Source organism: Cibotium barometz, chromosome 20, assembly GCF_041138505.1.
Source record: "Cibotium barometz isolate CiBa-2024 chromosome 20, ASM4113850v1, whole genome shotgun sequence".
NCBI lineage: Eukaryota > Viridiplantae > Streptophyta > Polypodiopsida > Cyatheales > Cibotiaceae > Cibotium > Cibotium barometz.
The window spans coordinates 46,114,263-46,134,957 of NC_141065.1; the positions used below are offsets into that span (position 1 = coordinate 46,114,263).

Sequence of the window (20,695 nt, forward strand, 5' to 3'; positions counted from 1 at the left end):
AGATTGATGCAATGAAGTGGTAGATGAGAAAATTTCAAGAAAGAAGAAAGGTGAAGAGGAACCAAAACTTCTCAATTTCTTCAAGCTTTGTTATGTAAACCATGGAGAATGTGAAGTGTGGGGGGGGGGGGGGGGGGAATTACATGGAGAAAGTACGAGATGGAAATAGGAAGGTAGAGCGCCCATGTTTGTTTGTCTGTCTTGCCTCTTTAAACTAAGTAGCCCTTACGCGTGAAAACATTTCTATAAAACTTGTAGCCCTTACATGTGAAAACATTTCTATAAACAACTTGTATAGGCATGCGCACAAGAAATGAATTCATAACTTGTATTGGCACACGCATAAACATGTATAGGCATGTGCACAAGAATTCATAACTTGTATTGGCACACGCATAAACAACTTGTATAGGCGCGCGCACAAGAATTCATAACTTGTATAGGTGCATGCACAAGAATTCATAACTTACATTTGCTCCAATGTTGAAAAAAACCCAAGTTCCGTGTAGTTTGAACCTACATATTTTGTAAAATAGCAAATGCACAATGTTGAAAAAGACCAAAGTTTAGTGTAGTTTGCACCTACATATGTTAAAAAATACCATCAAATGCACAATGTTGAAAAATACCAAAGTTTAGTGTAGTTTGCACCTACATATGTTTAAAAATACCATCAAATGCACAATGTTGAAAAAGACCTAAGTTTAGTGTAATTTGCACCTACATTTATTTTTTCACAATGTTGAAAAAGACCTAAGTTTAGTGTAGTTTGCACCTACATATGTTAAAAAATACCATCAAATTTAATACTCAAACGTACAAGTACCTCTAGATTTTGAGAAGTTGTAGAACAAAAACCTTCACATTTCATTCCTTTAAAAATAATTTCACAAAGGTTTTCCACTTTTTAAGAAAATACTTTTTTTTTGTTCGAACACTAATTTGCACGGGACGTTTTCAAGTACTACAAATTACAAAAACTTTAAAAGCTCATTAAATCTGTCTTCTTAATAAATTCTTGCATAAACCGACACATGCTGGCTGAGAGCATGCCTTAAGTTTACTATTCAAAAAACAAAAATCAGAAATTAGGTTTTACTACTCAACAGACAAATCGAAAAAAAAGGAAAGAAAATTACAGCAAGTGCCAAATGAGAAAATTACATGCACTGTATGGAGCCAGCATGGGTTGGCAAGCCTTATGCCAGTCTAAACACTAAAATCAAAGGCTGCCACCTCCTTTGTGGATCCAACAAAGGGTCCATGTTATTAGGAACCTGAGATGCTTAAGAGATGGCCATTATATATCTAATCACATCATTAGTTTTTTTTTTTTTTTGGGGGGGGGGGGGGGTGTGTCCCGGAATTGATAAAAGGTGGGCATTTGCTTTTAGGGGCAGCAACAGCAGAGCACGTCCAGGCAGCACTCGCAGGTCTCATAGCAGCAGAAGCAGCAGCAAAGGGTGAAAAGGCTGCCCACATTAAAACAAAAAAAAGATCATATATTTCTGTTGGAGAGTGTTAAAAAAATTGATTAAGGAATGCAGACTTAGAAGAAAAATTAAGGAAGGGTAGAGAAACTGATCACCATGCATAAAGGCATCCCTTCTCTTCGCGGCGTTTGGCAACGTGGTCTGAGTAAGACATCTCTTGACCACCAGGAGCATACATTCTCGTGTGTCTGTGTGTGTGTGGGGGCGGGGGGGGGGGGGGAGGGGGGGGGGGGGAAGCCAAAAAGCTCTGCAAATCAGAAGGTTGGGCAGGACATGCCGCTTTACAATTTTATCATATAGAAGTCTGTTTCCGCGTTTAGCCATTTCCGCGTGCATGCCGTTTTCAAGCCTTTGAAAAATCATGCGCGCACACAACCGCCACGTATTCCCTTCTAGATCGTGCGGACTTTGCCGTGTGCAAGCACTAGGCCGCTAGAGGTCCCACCTACCACGACCACTTGGCATGCACGGGTTGCCTCCATTACCAGCCAAAGGGGTGGTTACACAACAACACAACCAACATGGAACAAAATTCCAAACACAAATAACATTAATTCTTAATTTATTCTCGACATACAAGAGAATACAACAAGTTAGGTAAAATCAAACAATGATACACATGGTATAATTTGTACAGTATGGTCGTGCAAAGTTTTTCCAAGAGCTTCCTCATCATAAATCCTATAGAAAGGAAAAGCATCGATCTCATCCGGCCCACCCATCCACAGGCCAGTACGCCAACCATCCACACTCACTTTTTCTCCTTTTTGCTTCATATCGCTTGGCTATGGGGTCGATCCAAACCAAGGAGCATTGTCACGCTTCGTTTAGTATATATGTTCCGCCGGGCCAGCCCCCACACCCAAGGCCACTAATCCTGACCTCACCCAAACCAAACCAAAGGACCCGAGTTAGGGTTGGTCAGACCCCAAGCTCGCCATTCTCCACAACGACTGCAAACTCTCATGCTACCCTCATCCACCTTACCAGGTGACTTTGAATTTCCATTCTTTCTTTATCAACAATTATATCATTCTTTTATCTTAACCATTGCATAAGAATATTGTTCCAACACTTTGGGAAGCTACTTAACCATTTTTATATTCTTTCATGATAAGTGAATTCCCATAGTAGTTTATGTGCTAGTTTATATCTCCCTTGCCTTTAAAAGAGTTAACTATGGTACTAAATTAACATTCTTAATTGCCATTTCTTGTTGATTAGTTGCAAACAAAAAACAAGACCTAAAAAAAGACAATTCTCTTTACTCACGCGCCAATTCTCCTTATCAAAGAAGAAATGAAATCTCTCTTTAATACAAGAGAGGGAAACCATAGGTTGTGCTATGCCCAAATATACACATATAATCCATCCTCTCTCATTCCCAATTCACAATTATAAATAACCATTTCTCTACTTACAAGAGACGAAATCGTAACCCTAATTAACCATACAAACATAGCATAATAAAAATAATAATTACAACAAAAATTCTTCTACTCCAGATTAGAGATCAGATAAGGTATTTTGCCCCTAATTCTCTTAGAAATCATAAAAGAGATGCTTATTGTAATTGAAAATTAGGAAAACATGAATTCCTACAAGAAAAATTATCACAAACAACCTAAATCCAGCAGAGGGAATGGATTAGAGAATACCTTAGTCATGCAATTTCACTTCTCTATTTACTTTCTCTAATCACAAAACCTAACTAGTAATCATAATTAATGGAATTCTCATAACTTAATTTACGATACGAGAAAGAGCTTTCTAATTATTGAAATGAGAGAGAGAGAGAGAGAGAGAGAGAGAGAGAGAGAGAGAGAGAGAGAGAGAGAGAGAGAGAGAGAGAGGAGAGCAAAAAAACTCCACGAAAGGGGCTCCTCTCGAGGCAATACTATACAGCACTTCATAACACATTAGTAGCATAATTAAGTCCTAGGGAAAAAATAATAAAGATTAAAAAAATTAAGAGAAAAGCTAGAACATTACTTATAAAGCACTTGGCTTGACTTTGGGAGAGCGAGATCAATCTTCTAGCTCCAAAAATGTCACCCAAGAGTGGAGAGTGTAGGAGGCACTATCAGCAAGAGAGAAAGCAAAGTATCACAAAAATCAACTCCAAAACCCTTGTAAAGTTTAGCTTGATATAGGAAAACGCAAACTCCAATCAACCCAAATTCACCAAGAATATGGTGGGCATGGTTAAACAGAGAAAGGGAATGGTGAGAGGTAAGGAGGTAAAGTGGACATATGGTAGGGGGATGGGAAAGCAAGCCCCTTAAGCATGTCTCCCAAGTGGGTCCCTTATAATTAAGGTCAAATTAATTAAGGCTATAATCTGGACATACGTATGTGTCCGAACGGTTGATTACAAAACGAACTAAAATTCCATCTTTCACAAAAATCACTAAAATAATTTGTTTCTAATTTTTTAATATAATGTTATATTTTCCTTTGATTTGTTGCTAATGCACCATGCCTAGCTCGAAATCAAGATATATCAACATAACTCTCGATAATGGGTAGCTTACGAATTTTTTTTGCCTTAAAAATTCTCTCATCTAAAATTTACCACACCATTGCCCTGTAAAATTTAAATAATGTCTATTATTATCTATCGGAAAGTCTCAAAATTGAAAAGTGATTTTATACCTTCAGGAAATGGGAAACTTAAGAATTTTTCTTGTTAGCTTGCGAGGTAAAAATCAGAACTTCAATTTTTAGAGCACAAGGGCATGGTTTAAAAAATGACTAAGGTCCCTCCTAAAAGAACAAGCTGCTCTCAGCTCGAGAAATGAGGATATGCATGACGAATATCATGAGCCTTTTCCTAAGTAGCATCCTCTAATGGTAACTGCTCTCATTTCACCAAAATTTTAGAGAAGTCTATTCCAAAGAGGCTTCTCTTGGAAGTATAAAATATGTTCTAGCTCCACTTCAAACTCTCCTTACTTAGAGAAGTCTATTCTGAAGAGGATTCTCTATTTTGGCTCCACTTCAAAATCTCCAGGGTGTAATAGATTCTTTCCATACAAGGCTTTAAAGGGAGACATTCTTTCCATACAAGGCTTTAAAGGGAGACATTCCCAAGCTTCTATGACAAGAGGCATTATAATAAAATTCTACCATATACAAAAATTTAAACCATTTCTTAGGTTCTTAACTATAGTAAGCCATAAGCATATCTTTAATAACCTAATTAAACATTGTGGTCTATCCATTTGTCTCAAGTTAATATGTGTGTCCATCTATCTCAAGGTGTCCATCTGTCTCAAGGTGTCCATCTGTCTCAAGTTAATATGTGTGTCCATCTATCTCAAGGTGTCCATCTGTCTCAAGTTAATATGTGTGTCCATCTGTCTCAGGGTGAGTACCCACAACCTCAAATAAAGTAGTCATAAAATTGAGAAGTGAACTTACCGTCCCCTGTCACACTGACAATACAGTGTGGTAATCCATGAAGCTTAACACAAATATGGGCAATGTCAATTGCCAATGAAAAGGTCTTCTTAACTGGTAGAAAATAGTATACCTTAATGAATAGCTCTCTACCACAACCATGGAGCATGACCCAATTAGGTTTAGTTGATTAGCAAAAATCTTAATCAATCTCTTAATCACCATAGCCAGTTTTTCTCTGTTTGGACAGCATGCTGTAGATTGGACAGCATGCTGTAGATTGCTTTCATGCTTGCACCTGAGGTGATGATACCTTAAAATTTTGATATAGCCTTGTTGCTTTGCTCCCACGCATGCCCTAAATCGAAGATCATAGGCGGATTTCATCGTAGCTCCACGAATTTCTCATCGCCATCAACGCAGCTCGTTTTCTGCTCATCGCAACAATTCGCCATCGTCTCTACAAATTGGCCTAATTCCTCTGAGGTGATTCAAGGCTATCATATGAATATTCACCATACAAAATCTTGAAGCATATGGTCCACCGTAGCTGCTATTATACGACACGTTTTTCCAATTGTCTGTTTTTTGCCTTTTTTGTTCCAACAACATGGTGATTCTTATTTTAATTTATATTGATGATATTTGTATTATTTGGGCTTAAATCATCTATATGAGCAAGTTATCAACATCAAGCATCATATTTCATCATCATGAGCTCCAAATTCCCCGACAAATTCAACGAAACTGGGTTTCATACTTGGCAAATCAAGGTGAAGGGCTACCTCATGAAGAAAAATCTGTGGAGTACGGTCAAGCCACTTACTAAAGATGAAGCAGGTATTTCTGCTGCAGTTACAAGAGCTACAACGGCTGCACTTCAAGCAAAAGATGAGCAAGCACTTGGTATTATCATTACTACTTAGAAGATGATTTTATTCATTATATTGATGATGTTGAGTCAGCTATGGAAGCTTGGGAATTACTAGAACGTACTTTTGGTGCAAAGGCAAAGCATTCCAAGATCAGTTTGAAGATGTAACTCTTTGATCTAACCATGGAGAGTAATGAAAATTTAACAGCTCTGTGACTAACAGGTTGAAGAGCTTACTGACACAATTGGTTTATGTTAAATCTCCTGTTCCTAAAGAAGATGCTATTGCTAAATTGCTTAAAAGCTTACCTTCAAGCTTTAGGCAAATTGTGACGGTACTTAAAGAGAAGGAGCCAGTCCCTTCTTTGGAAAGTATCATAAATTCTTTGTAGGAAGAAGACAAGAAGATTACAAAGGATGTGATAGATCCTTATGCATATGCTATTACTACGACATCGGCAAAGAAGAAGTGTACTATTTGTAATCATACAAATCATCTTACTAAGGATTATTTCTCCAAACATCCTTGTGAGTATTGTGGAAAGACGAATCATCCATCCTCAAAGTGCTACCAAAAAGATCAAAAGCTAGCAAAGGCACATGTGGTTGAAGAAGTCCAACAGGAAGAAACAAATCTTTGTTCTAGTCTTAGTATAAAAGATGTAGATGATGAGTATGCTTTTTAGATTATGTCATGTATGTGGTTGAGTAAAGACTTGTGTTGTTCCAACTTGACAAGTTGTAGAGGAGAGTACACCACCCTATGTTGTTGTTAAGGGGGGACTCTTACTCATTGTGTCAAGGAGGTATGTTAGTCTTGTTCATGTTCTTGTAAGAAGTTGGTCTTAAGGGGGGATTGTTGGATAAATGTAATCCCAACTCCTTAGTCCAATTTAATGTGTGGTTGTTAGGCTAGTGGTCAGTGGTTGTGTTGGTGTGTAAAGCCTACAAATGGTTGGTGCATGTGGTTCATGCAACTCATGCAACTAAAAATAGGGTAGAGGAGTCTCTAAATAAGGTACAAGTCATGATCAAGTGATTATGTAAGTTTGGTTCATGCCTAATCATACTTAGTGTGTCTTCTTGTGTTAATCTCAAAGCAATTTTCTGCATATACGAGTTTTTTTCCCTCATATTCATGATGTTTTGTACATGCTTTGATCCACCTTGAGTATGTTTTGATCAATCTTCATAGTTGAATTGACATATCCAACAGGAAGACAAGGCATGTGATGTTGATAGATATAGGGTTTCCTCATATAACAATAATCATTCCATGGGGAAGCTCTTGCGTGTATGTAATCATGATTATGCAATCCATCCCCTTCCGCCGAGGATGATGCTTATTTGTCATTGTAAGGATGACATAGAAACATGCAAGATGCAGGTTTAGTTCCAATGTAAAATTTTACTTCAAAATAACCAATGGTTATAGATTGGGATTTGTTTATGATGGTTATAGATTGGGATTTGTTTATGATGGTTTTGGTAGATTTTTATGGTGTTAGGGATCATAGGTGGCCCAATGAGCTCCACGTATCCCAAAATACGTCGTTTGACTAGCCCCAGTGGCAACCATGGCAGGCCATGCAACTAAGTGGTCTTCTAGGGGGAAATATTGCTCAATACACAAGAAAACTCCATTGTTTTTGTTTTAGCTACATCATGAAGGTTAGCTTTATGTACAAAGATTTGCACATTGGGGTTCTACGGCCTCTTTCATTCCTTTTTTGTCTGGGGTGAGATCACCTAAATATGTGCCCTCCATTTTTATTGTCTACAGCTCATTTCTCGGCCTTTTTCTTTTGGATTTGATAGAGCATGTCTAGGTTAGGGTTCCATAGTAGCATTTTATCTTGCCACTATTGAAATATCCCTCCGTCTCATCTCTATTCAAGGTATTTATCTTCACTTCACCTTGAGCAACCTTGGCCCGTATACTTAAGTTTCCATTTAGTGTTCTTAGCACACTGTGCATGACTAGTACATAAGTAGTACAATGTCCATGCATTTTTCCTTTGCTGAATCATTACTTGCATCATAGTTTTGCACCGTAGTTTTTCATCCATCAATCTATAAGGGGTGGAAGCATGTTAAGGTGGTAAACTACTAGTGCTAAAAATTAGGTCTTTACAAGCAATGAACAAGCATGTTAAATAGCACATAGAATTATAATTTGATTTCACCTTAAAACCCCCAAAAAATGAAAGTCCTTATTTTAATCATGAGTAAAGATTTCAAAAAGAGAACAAGTTTGTATTATAAGTAAGCTCTCTCTCTCTCTCTCTCTCTCTCTCTCATAATAGAAGATATATTACCAAAATTACTTTACAAATGGCCACATGGCCACCATCTCTCTCTCTCTCTCTCTCTCTCTCTCATTAACTTGACTTTTACTATTTTCTTTTAGAACTTTAGAGATCTAGAGGGATTGCTAGTTCATGTTAAGAAGTTTATGGTTCTTGATAAGAAGCTATGTACTAATAAGGTTTTGTATTTTATTCTTGTGCATCTCAACATGTCTCATGGAGTGTCTTCTCCATATCAAGCCATCATTCTAGGAAAAATTTACATGACAAAAGAGGAATTTCATGAGGGGTTAAGACTCGCATAGGTTCATAGATATTAAAATCAAAGTAATTGTCTATTACATAGGTTCGAAAGGGTGCCAAGGTCAAATGCAAGAATGTGCATTTAGACCTCTTTCAAGATCTCATGACAAATGCATAAAAGGTGTAGCAATAGATACCAACCAACATGGACTTAGCCTTGTCATTTACATGAGGGTTTGCATATGAGAATTATCAAGCTATGCTTTAGTCCTCCAGAGAGTGCGCTATAGATAGGTGATTCTTAGCATAGCAGGAATTTTCATCCCTAAAGCCCTCACAACAAAGGCAATAATCCTTAACCCTCCCAATGGAAAAGAAAGGCATGAAAAAGGCATTAAAGAGAGATTTCAGTGGGTCGGTATAGTAATAAAGTAGAATAGATGATGGCAACGAGGAAATATAGCAAGAGCTCGCTAATCTCTCAGAGAGAAAGGATGATAACTGCATGCTTCGAACAACCACTATTAAAATTGAAAAAGATAAGCAAGATAAGATTTTTAAGTTAGTGTTTCATATTAAAACTCTTAAGGGTATCTTTTGGGATCCTAAGTTTTGGAAATAAGTATGTGTTTCCATGCAGAGTGTTTTGTATGCCTTGTCTTGATGCATAAAAAAGAATTGTATTTTCTCACCCAAATTATGAGGGTCCCTTGTCCAAGCCGGTGGTGGGTGCTCGAAACAGTTTATAATGTGTTGTGCATTGAGTTGTGCACACGCATGGGTGATGCACTTTATGGGTTGGTTTCTTCTCCTGGGCACATGGTTATTGTTAAAACCCTAAGATCTCTCTAGATAATTGTTATGTATAAACATGCATAAATCAGGCATAAACTCAACCACCCAACCACCCTCGAGCCCAAGGGATGCACACATGAAATACATCATACCTCTACCTTGATGTCCCATACCATTAAGAGGTATAACTCCAATCCAATAGCATGTATAAATCAGGCATAAACTCAACCACCCAACCACCCTCGAGCCCAAGGGATGCACACATGAAATACATCATACCTCTACCTTGATGTCCCATACCATCAAGAGGTATAACTCCAATCCAATAGCATGTAGCTATAGTGTGAAATGGTAGATGAGTAGATATATGGACCTCTACACAAGAGACCATAGCATAAGCCTCCAAGTCCCCAAGCCTCCAAGCCTCCCTTGAGTGTGAAATGGTAGATGAGTAGATATATGGACCTCTACACAAGAGACCATAGCATAAGCCTCTAAGTCCCCAAGCCTCCAAGCCTCCCTTGAGTGAGCCCCATGCCCCTATTATATAGGAGGGCCCTCAAGTGACTCTTGAATTTCCATTTCCCATGTGTGACCCTTGGATGCCTAACCCTAACCTTAACCCTTAAGGTTAGTCTTAACCCATGCTCCACTAGAGCTTGTTCCCATGCTCCCATGCTCACAAGCCTAATGTGGGTTAGCCTCCTAGTGTATGCACACATAATGTGTATATAACATAGCACACATAATGTACATATAACATACTTCCCCTTTCTCAAAACATTGCACTCTTGCAATGAAAAGAAGGAGAACTGCGATGAACAATCTCAACTGACTCCCAAGTCGAATCCTCTATTTTCCTATCTTTCCCCCTAATTTTAACCTCAGGGATAAGTCAACTACAAAGTTTTCTTTCCCTGAATTCATGTACCTTATCAGGTTTCCCTTCCCTGAATTCATGTACCTTATCACGTTCATGTGAAACATAGGATGTCAGGACTATGGTCCTACGGAAGTCAAACCCTAGCATAAGTTAATAGCTTTTGGAGTCTCGAGAGTATTATTAGTGCTAGCGGGGTTCAGGGGTTAATGGACGTTAGGGTTTGGTCGATGTGTGATGGGCGGCCGGGCTAGGAGGTGTGGACACAGGCCAGGGTTTTGGTATAAAACCCAACGAGAAACCCTAACTCGTCATTATATGGTTGGGAGGTGAACCGACTTCCACCCTCTCTTCTTCTCCACGCCTAGGCTATGGCGGCTTGAGGAAGACGCAGCCGTAGAGCAGAGGCGTTACAAGATAAATCTTCAACTTCAACGAGTTCTTGAGGAGTAACTGTGTTATCCTCACCTCCCTGTTTCCCTTTCAATCTATTGATATGAAAGACTGGATGAACTCTATTGATATGAAAGACTCGATGAACTCTAACATGTGGAGGTAGTTTTAAGTTCAAATGCAACCATGCCAATCCGATGTATAACTCACCACAATATCTAGGAGATAAATTCGAGCATTTTTCTATCGAGACAAAGTCTGAGAATCTTTAGGAACATTAAAATAAACCAACGCTCCTAGTTCAAAAGACCGAGATGAGCGTCCCCTATCAGCCTAAAACCGTGTCCTATCTTGAGCACTCCTGATAGCTTTGGTCATCATTTCTTGCATATTACGCAAGAAATCCCTTGATGCATCAAGCTCGATGTCCTTAAGACTGACATCAATAGGTGCCCTGGGTTGATACCCATACATAAGAATGCATGGACTAAAAACCAATAGCCGTAAATTTAAAACTGTTTATAGGCAAATTTCATCATATGCACGAAGCATATCCTCTACAATCTAATTCATACACTCTGTTTTTCCATCAGACTGCGGATGATCAGAGCAATTCACATTAAAAGTAACTTCCTCGTTGTAAACCATTCGGAATAAAGTAGGAAAACATGGCATTAGCAAAAACCAGAGATTCATCGTTGGCACCCCGACATACCCACACTGCATATGCAATAATCGACGTCTCGAGTTACCCATATCAACATAGAGAGTCATCAGCATCTTGATGAGTCACATATGTCCATCCGTAAACAATCAGGTTGACTATATAAATCACCTAAAGTACGGAACTAGAGAAAGAAATGTCAACAAAGGAAGAATCCAAATTTCCTTATCCGAATACAACAAGATAAACTTGTTTGAACTCTAAAGAAAGAGATTTCAACCAAGTGAAAATGTCGATGAGATTACCCTCATCACAACATGCAGGCTATAGATAAAAGAAGTTTATCTAGAAGAATGTCCACACTATAACTTCTAGTGAGTTTAGAAAATGAGATTGTCTTTGAATGTTGAGGACAACATGCTAAGTGATGTAAGCAAAGCAACAATCTTGAGCCTAAATTATCCCATAAGATAATATATGTGAGGGACCACTAGCGTCCCATACCACCATGATACCACCCATACATACCTTAATAATTTGAAACTCCCTAGTATGCCGTCTAGGAAATATGAATAAGATCCTCTATAAAAGGAATAAGATGGCCTTATCCTCTAGACTTTCATATACTAAACTTGTCTCTATATACTTGAGACTACATCAAGGAATAACTCCTTCTGAGTACATCATTAGAAAAGAAATTGAATTATTGGCACCTTTCTAATGATAACTTCCCAAAACACAATAAAATTAGGATAGAAAAATAACTCACCTAGATATATAAGCAACTAGGTATTCGAGTTGGAATATATACAAGAGTATAAGAAATATACTCCAGAATTACGTGTAAAAAACGAAGGCAAATGCTACCTTCAAAGCACATGTAATTATTCAAAAGATCAAAAGATCCTTATAGAACCATGGATAAAAGCATAGAAGCTCCTCAAATCCATAAAGACCATAGTTGATCATAAAAATCAATGCATACCATCTAATGGACATTAATCATGCCAAAAGAAGCATTAAAATTGGTGGCCAACTCATTAATCCAGAGTATATGAACATTGTGTCGTTCAAGCAAAAATCCAAAGTAAGCAAGTGAAACACGTGTGTAGCACTCAATAAAAAATCCCTAGACACAAGTGATCTAGGCAGAACCTGATGAGTCCATATAAAATTTAGAAAACATCCAATAAAAATCCACCAAAACAAACCGATCAACTAACCCATGATAGAATTTATCTTAGGCTTAAGAAATTAAGCACAATCCACACTCAAACAAGTGCAAAATAAGTTATCAAGGAAAAGTGTCAAAGGTGAAACACACTTTGAACGCAAATTATAGCCATCAAAAGAAATTAAGGAACATGTCCAAAAAGAATGGCTAAACAATGGTAAAAAATCATGAATACATTGTTTAGAATTAATCCAAACATAAATATCCATTAATACGAGATATAATCGTATTAATAATATGCGAATAACCCGCATCTACCTAATGTCAGCATGAGAAAACGTACTTCAACATCAAATAATCCTCGAAAATATTAAATCTCGAGAAAAAGAATTATCATGATTTTTTCCTAATTTTTTCTAATTTTATAGGGACTCAAAATATGATAATTTTGAATTCCACCAAACCTATCTTATGGCATTCCAAACTTGTATTTTTCCAAAAAAATAGCAATTTAATTTACCAAAATACCATTGATATTTTAAAAATACCAAATTTCTAAGATTTCTAAAAATAAATTCTAAAAAATTACTAATTTTTCCTGAGAATCCCATCGTTCACGAAATTTTCAATTTCGCCCGACAATTCTCAAATCCAATGAAAATTTACAATTTTAATGGACTTTTCAATTTTTTGGGTCAAAAATATATTTTTAAAGGAATTTGAATGGTCACGGGTGCTCGAATGGACACACCACATGCCAAACACCAACCCCACATTTTTCCAAAATTTAAAATAACCTTTGTCTAATTTTTCACTAATTTTTAGGAAATTTTTTAAAATTTTTAAATTACCCCAAACACATTTAGAATACGAACGGTCAAAAAATTTCAAAATTCCAATGGTTTTCCCGAAATATGGAAAGCCAAAAGTTTTGGGAAAATGAAAAGACAAAAAAAAAATCGGAATGTGAAAGGTCAAAGGTTTCTGGAATACGGAAGGTTAAAAGTTTTTCCGGAATTCGGAAAGCCAAAAGGTTTCGGAAAAACGGAAAGCCAAAGGTTTTTCGAAAAAGCCAAAAAGTTTCAAGAAGAAATTTTCAGAGATTTTTTTCTCAAATCCCATATTTTTCAGCTTTTATCAAGCTTTTTTTGAAATATTATCAAAAGCCCTTTTTTTAATAATAAAAAACTTTTTTTAAATAAAAATAAGCTTATATTAGTTTTGATTTTTTTAAGGGGGGGACGTTTTTTTTCCGTCGACTGTCTGCGCAGCCCCCCTCCTATGCGTAGAAAAAACAAGAGAGGATGAGAGGGACTCCCTCTCTCTTCTCCCCTCTCTCCTCTCCTTCTCCATTTCATTCTCTCTCCTCCTATCTCTTCTCTCTCTTCTCCCCTCTCTCCTCTCCTCCTTCTCCATTTCATTCTCTCTCCTCCCATCTCTTCTCTCTCTATTAATCAGAGAGATTAACTTTAATCTTTGATTAAAGTTTTTAATTAAATAATACTTAATCATAATTAACATTAATTATGATTAATGTTTTAAAAAATCATTTTTAAGAGAATTTCTCACGAAAAAAAGAAGAAAAAATCAGATTTGAGAGACGCAGAGAGTCCCACGCACACAGGAGAGCATTTCATGCATCAACACACAGTCCCCTACTGAATTTCAATAGAAAATCGATAGAAATTTGATTGCATTCTCGCGAAAAAAACCTGCAAAAATGTATAAAAATACATTTTTAATCAAAAAGATGCTCCAAAAATTCCTTAAAAATTAGGACAAATTTCTAAAAATTCTAGAAATTCAAGGAATCCATTCTACTAAAAATATCCACCACAAAATATACGGTATTTTTATAAAAAATTCCATTAATGCTTATCTTAAACCACAAAAAATAAGAAAAAATAGCATTAAACTCAAAATTTCCTCGCAACGTCGATTCGTCCATTGAATTGAAGTAACACGCATTCCAATCGCCATATCGACGATCCACGCGCAATTCATCACTCAACACAAATCAACAAAATAACATTTTTGTTAGTAAATATTAAAATTTACTTAAATAGAGATTGCTCTGATACCACTGTTAAAACTCTAAAATCTCTCTAGATAATTGTTATGCATAAACATGCATAAATCAGGCATAAACTCAACCACCCAACCACCCCCGAGCCCAAGGGATGCACACATGAAATACATCATACCTCTACATTGATGTCCCATACCATGAGAAGAGGTATAACTCCAATCCAATAGCATGTAGCTATAGTGTGAAATGGTAGATAAGTAGATATGGGCCTCTACACAAAAGACTATAGCATAAGCCTCCAAGCCCTCAAGCCTCCAAGCCTCCCTTGAGTGAGCCCCATGCCCCTATTATATAGGAGGGTCGTCAAGTTACTCTTGACTTTCCATTTCCCATGTGTGACCCTTGGATGCCTGACCCTAACCTTAACCCTTAAGGTTAGTCCTAACCCATGCTCCACTAGAGCTTGTTCCCATGCTCCCATGCTCACAAGCCTAATGTGGGTTAGCCTCCTAGTATATTCACACATAATGTGTATATAACATAGCACACATAATGTACATATAACAATTGTCCCAAAAGCAGTTGGGTGGTTCCGTTTGAGAAGAATGGTGCTCATAACAAATTCGTGTGTCTAAATGGATAGACACATGCACACACACTGAGTCAAAAACTCCAATTTATCATTGAGGGGGAGTGTTGAAAGATGACTTTGGCATAATTCCAAATTGTCATGGGTGAGTGATTGGTTAGTTAATTGGATAGTGGTCAAGTGTGAGTGTACACCCTTCGCTTTTACGAGGGCGTGTTGAAATATATAAGCTTGGGTTATTTGGTTGAGTGTGTGAATTCACCTTAGAGGTGCCAGATATTATCTTATGTGTTAAAAGATAATGATTGTTGAAGAACAAGTTGATCTACATCCATCACTTAGCTAGTGTAACATTGGATTCAATACATTTATGCTAAGGGTATAGGTAAAGGTGTGAACCATGGGATGGGTTAGCTTGTAACCCATGGTTATTTACTAGAATTAAAAGCACCTCTTCTAGGTGGTAAGAGAGGGGCAAGTGGGCAAGTGGATGACATAGGAACCTTCCTCCCATGAGCTTATAAAAGCAGGGTCTCAACACCTTCTCATGTGTATAAGGGCTCTAGCATCTTTGTATTACTTTGTGCTTAATCCAAGCTTTGTGTTACTTTGTGAAACCCTTGCTCTTATCACCATTTGGCTATTCCTTGAGTATTCTAACCATTCTATGTGTTAAGTAGCTCTAATGATCTGTGTGAGATCTTTAGCATTGTTACTTAATGAGTATTCATTAGCATAATCATTGGTTGAAGTATTGCTTTGTGTTGTTATAAGCTATCACATCATCTATTGGTGACTAGCTTCATAACTAAGTGATTACAATATTTGGTATCAGAGCTTCCCTTCTTGGAAGTGCTCTTTCTTTGTGAGTTAACAAAAGGCATCCTAATGTGGGTGCATTGTCATCTTTGGGAGCTCATACTTCTCATAGTTGATGAGGGGCACAATTGTGACGAGTGATTAATTTCTTTGAGAGTTATAATCAGCACTAACTATTATTTTTGGGTGGCACATTGGAGGGAGAGAGAGCACATACTTTGTGAGAGAATTTTTGTACTAACTTTTTACTTTTTCTTGGGCGACACATTGGAGGAAGAGAGAGAACACATGTGTGAGAATTTTTTTTGTGATATCACTCTTTGTGAGGAGGCGCAATCTCTAGGGAAGATTTTGTGTGCATGTTTCACCTGCAACAATCAGTCAACTGAGTGTCACTCTCACTTAGTAGAGTAGAGTGTTAATCAATCATTTGCAAGAAGCAAGTAGCAGGCGGCTGAATTTACATCAAACGGGTGGCATCTCTCTATAAAGTGGCCAACTAAATCTGTTCCTTGCAAGGTGACTCAGAAGGCATAATCGGTGTGTAAAGCAAGCTCAGCATTCAGATCATGTCTTTTTGCTCAATCCCAATCCCTTTGTGAGCTTCATCACAAGGAATTTTTGGTGGTTCCCTATATAGTGAACCTCACCATATATAGGAAATTTTGAGAGATTTTGTGGTTATGTTGATGGAAATTTCCTATATATATCTAGACAATCGTATTCCCCATTCACTCAATCCTCTATATGTAGGAAATATGGGCTTATATCTAGGTAATTCAATTTCTTATATAGGAAATATGGGCCAATATCTAGGTAATTCAATTTCCTATATAAAGAGTACACAAAAAAAAACTCAATGTAACATACGTGAAAATGTAGGTATGTCCTCTCATCTTATATCAAAATGTAAGAGAATGATTTTACCAATACTAGCATGCCCATATTCAAGCTAAATGGCCATCTACCTTAGAAACTAAGGTTTTCTCTCTCCTCATCAAACAGATAGATATTCTCTCTCTCTCTCTCTCTCCCTCTCATACGTAATCCAAAATCTTAGATTATTATCTCTCTCGAATGTGTCGCAACACTAATTAATGATTATAGTAAGGTTTTACACCTTAGCTAAAACATCTCCCTCTCTCCCCCTCTTAGTGTGTTCATGTCCATCTCTTTTTCTCCCCCTCTTAGTGTGTTCATGTCCATCTCTTTTTCTCACTCTGTGTTAAACGTCTCTTAGAATGTAAATTTTAATAAAAAAACAACGTATACAATAGCCTTTCTCTCTCTTTCACTAGGTCATTGCCCAACGAGAAAATACTACACATAGCGTATTTAAAGCCTCTCTTCAAACTCTCCAGAATACAAAAACCTCTAGAGCTTTGAACCTCCAGTCATCCACACGTCAAGATTTCATCTCTAAGGATCTCTAAGGTTACCTCTCACCACTTCAAATTAATGAATTGAAAACAAAATTGGGAAACCATATTAAGCTTGCACTAAGTTAAAATACACTCTCAAAACTAGGAATCTTTGGCATTGACATAGGAGATGCCAAGATAGGAGAGCAAGAGATAGACACTAGCGCTACACTAGTGTAACTATAGCCATGATAAATCAATCCGCCAAAACCAGTGCAGCTATAGCTCTAATAGTGATATTTTTTTGCCCCCAATTGTAAGTGACTCCATGTCACTTAGATGAGAAGAAGTTTTTAGCATTCAAAAAAATGTTATTATGCTACCCAAGTCAAACCTTACAAAAACACATATGCAAGTGACAAGCTAGAGAAGCAAGGAGCTTGCTAGGAAATAGAATTATATTTAAAGACTTGAGTCTTAAAGTAAAGATATCATGCCATGAGTGCTTGGCCCATAAATAATTATAATAGTTCAAAATAAAAGTGGACACAATAGTTGCTTTATGCTCATAAGAGAAGTAAAAGTGGACACATGAGTTGCTTTATGCTCATAAGAGTTCTTTAAACTTAATATACATTTGCCACTGTGCTTCTTCCTTTCCATATTAAGGCGGTAGTCATAAACATGATTTCTCTTGCATGACTAGGAATCATTACTTTAAGCTCATAAGAGTTATTTAAACTTAATATACATTTGCCACTATGATTCTCCCTTTCCATGTTGAGGTAGTAATCTTTAACATGATTTTGCTTGCATGTATACAATTTAGATTAATGTGATCACCTTATAATGTCTAAGCTCAGATTTTATGACCACATAGTGTATGGTAGAAGCTCTTAAGATCTCATAAGACCATATATGAGGTCATGAAATTTCCTAGATCAATGTGATCATCCTTTAATGTCTAAGATTAGCTAGTGTATGGTAGAAGCTCTCAAGGTCTCATAAGACCATACATGAGCTCATAATATTTCTTAAGATCTCATAATTAATGTAAGATCTCATAATTTATGTAAGAGCTCATATAATTCATGTAAGAGCTAATATAATTTCAAAAAATCTTGTTAGAGATTGAATGCGATCATAAGACCCATAAGATTTCCTATGAGCACATAAGATCACATAAGGGTTGAGAAGAGGTCATAGAACTTATCTTGGTCCTTTCACTTATAGAATCTTGAGGTGATAAAAGCTAAGGTCACTAGAAATGACTAGGTTTCTTCTTTAATATCTTGCTATCATAGTCTTTCATGATTTCTAATCTATTGGAAACACTCAATTGTTTTTTCTAAAAGCTTTGTTCTTATGATTCCTTGGGATCTCCCTTATCTGATTTAAATCAAGACTTAGGGCATGGTTGCCAAATATGGATAGAACTTGTGAATATTTCTCTATGGCTTTGGCACTTTCTAGTGGTCTAGCTAAGGGTTTTATTCACTGCATGTTCTATATCCATTCATGCTCTCCTTGTTTTAGCAACATGAGCCCTCATGCAATTCTAGGTTGTCATCTCGAAGAGGGTGATCACAACAATGGCATCTAAAATAGGCTCGTCTCGTTGTTGGGTACCTCCATTTCTTGAGCTTCCCATGCTAAGGCAATATTGTCACACAAAGCATGATTTTCATACCGAGCATGGGCTTAGCTTTGAAGGGGTCAACCCGAGGCAGTTGATGGATGCAAACATACTAGACAAAGATTGGCTATCAGTATTCTCGGGATTTAAATCCTCACCTCTATTAAAAAATGGTGACCTTGCATTATAAGGTGTACCACACCGAGAGCCAATCAATCATGAGCTTTCGATTGCCTTCGCTCGTGGTTTTGTTTATAAGAATAGCACAACAGCCCCCTTTACTACTGTTGATAGAGGAAAGTATAGGGTTGCATGGGCTGAGTTTGCAGAGTCTGTTGATGCAAATGTTAAATAGACTCCACATGAATGAAATATCACCAAGTGTTTTGATGGCCATGGTCACAAGTTGAATTTGTCGTTTGATTTGAGTGGTTCAAACAATCAACATATTCATATTCTAGAATTCTAATCATATCAATGTAAGATTATCTATTAGGCTCATGATTTAAGGCCTAAGATGATTAATATTAAGATATTGTATGATCATACCTAAAACATTACCTCTTTTGATCTAATATTTAGGGATTGGAAGATTTCACATAAGACTAGTTATGTATAGAGCTCTTATGAGTTATCATACTTATAGCTTCCAAAAAGATCAATAGTATGTTCCAATGGGTGGTTGCAAGATGAGGGTACTCACTTTCGTTCACTCTCTCTAAAATTGGGACATCCATGCATCTCGGGCGGAGTACCTCGATCGTGATAGTGCCGCGAATCAAAAGACGACACGTGCCTCCCGAGCCTAAATCGACATATCTCGATCGAGATGCCAACTAATGCCACGCTAGCAGGTCCGGGTTTCCAGGCGTCATCCATGTCACCAATACATGTCACCGCCACCACAATATCTCGATCGAGATATCTATGCCACTCGGATCCACATCAGGGCCACGCTGTATCCCCGTAGGCATATTTGACTAGCACATCTCCATCGTCCACGTATCTCGAACGAGAAATTTACATCCAATCGCGACCATTCATTGTTCGAGGTAATCCGATACAATCTCCACCGTCCCCATATCTCGATCGAGATACTGAGTTCAAATCTCAGCCATCCAAATATCTCGATCGAGATACAGAGATTCAATCTGCACCGTCCGAATATCTCGATCGAGATACGTAGATGCAATATCCACCGTCCAATTATCTCGATCGAGAAATGGAAACGCAATCTATACCGTCCATTCACGTACGCTGGAAGATGCAACCTCGGCCGTTTAAATATCTCGATCGAGGTATATAATGAATCTTGACCGTCGAGATACCTTGTCGTGGTAATGCCTTTAAATCGTGGCCGTCCATTTACCTCGAACGAGATAGTAATATCAAATCTCAGCCGTCGATCCTTCCCCAACCCTAGAATTAGGTGTGTATCTTGGCCGTATGTTGCACTAACCCTAATATCCAGAGCGTTAATCTTGCAAACCCTAAATTGCATGATGTTTCCGAACCTCGATCGAGGTTATAAAACCGAAAAACTTTTTTTTTGCCTCATTTTCACAAGTCGTTTTCACTCTCTTGCTCTCTTGATTTGGATTAGTATTAGTGAGCCCATTAGCTTTGTTTTTAGCTTCATTAGTGCTACTCAGCACTAAGCATTAGACCCTTCACATTAGACCCTTCACATTGGACCCTTCACATTTGGCTTAGGTTTTAGCATGGAGGGCCACGAGGAGGGCCACGAGGAGGGCCGCTCATCTATTGCGGACCTCATCGCGGAGATAGACCGCGAGTTAGCGGCTATCCGTAGGAGTGCTAGAGACACTCCATCTACATTACATATCGTGGCAGACTTGGAGGCGATGCTTGCGTCCCTTCGTAGCCTTCACGATATTGTTTATGTAGATGAGTGAATAGCCCACCATCGCGCTGCTCCTGTGTCACATGGCCTGACATATCGTCAGGTCTGTGATCTTGCTCCTATTAGGGATGCGGCTTTCCTAGATCTTTTCCTCGATAGTCGTGGGATGA

General features: G+C 37.7%; 1 long non-coding RNA gene across 1 annotated transcript; it reads right to left on the reverse strand.

The window, feature by feature from the left end:
* Positions 1–1,344: 1,344 nt before the first annotated feature.
* On the reverse strand, positions 1,345–1,708 carry LOC147627934 (uncharacterized). Its single transcript, XR_015268352.1, has 2 exons — positions 1,589–1,708; positions 1,345–1,472 (listed from the first exon to the last, which is right to left on the reverse strand). It is a non-coding gene; the product is annotated as an uncharacterized LOC147627934 (long non-coding RNA).
* Between the last annotated feature and the right edge of the window lie 18,987 nt (positions 1,709–20,695).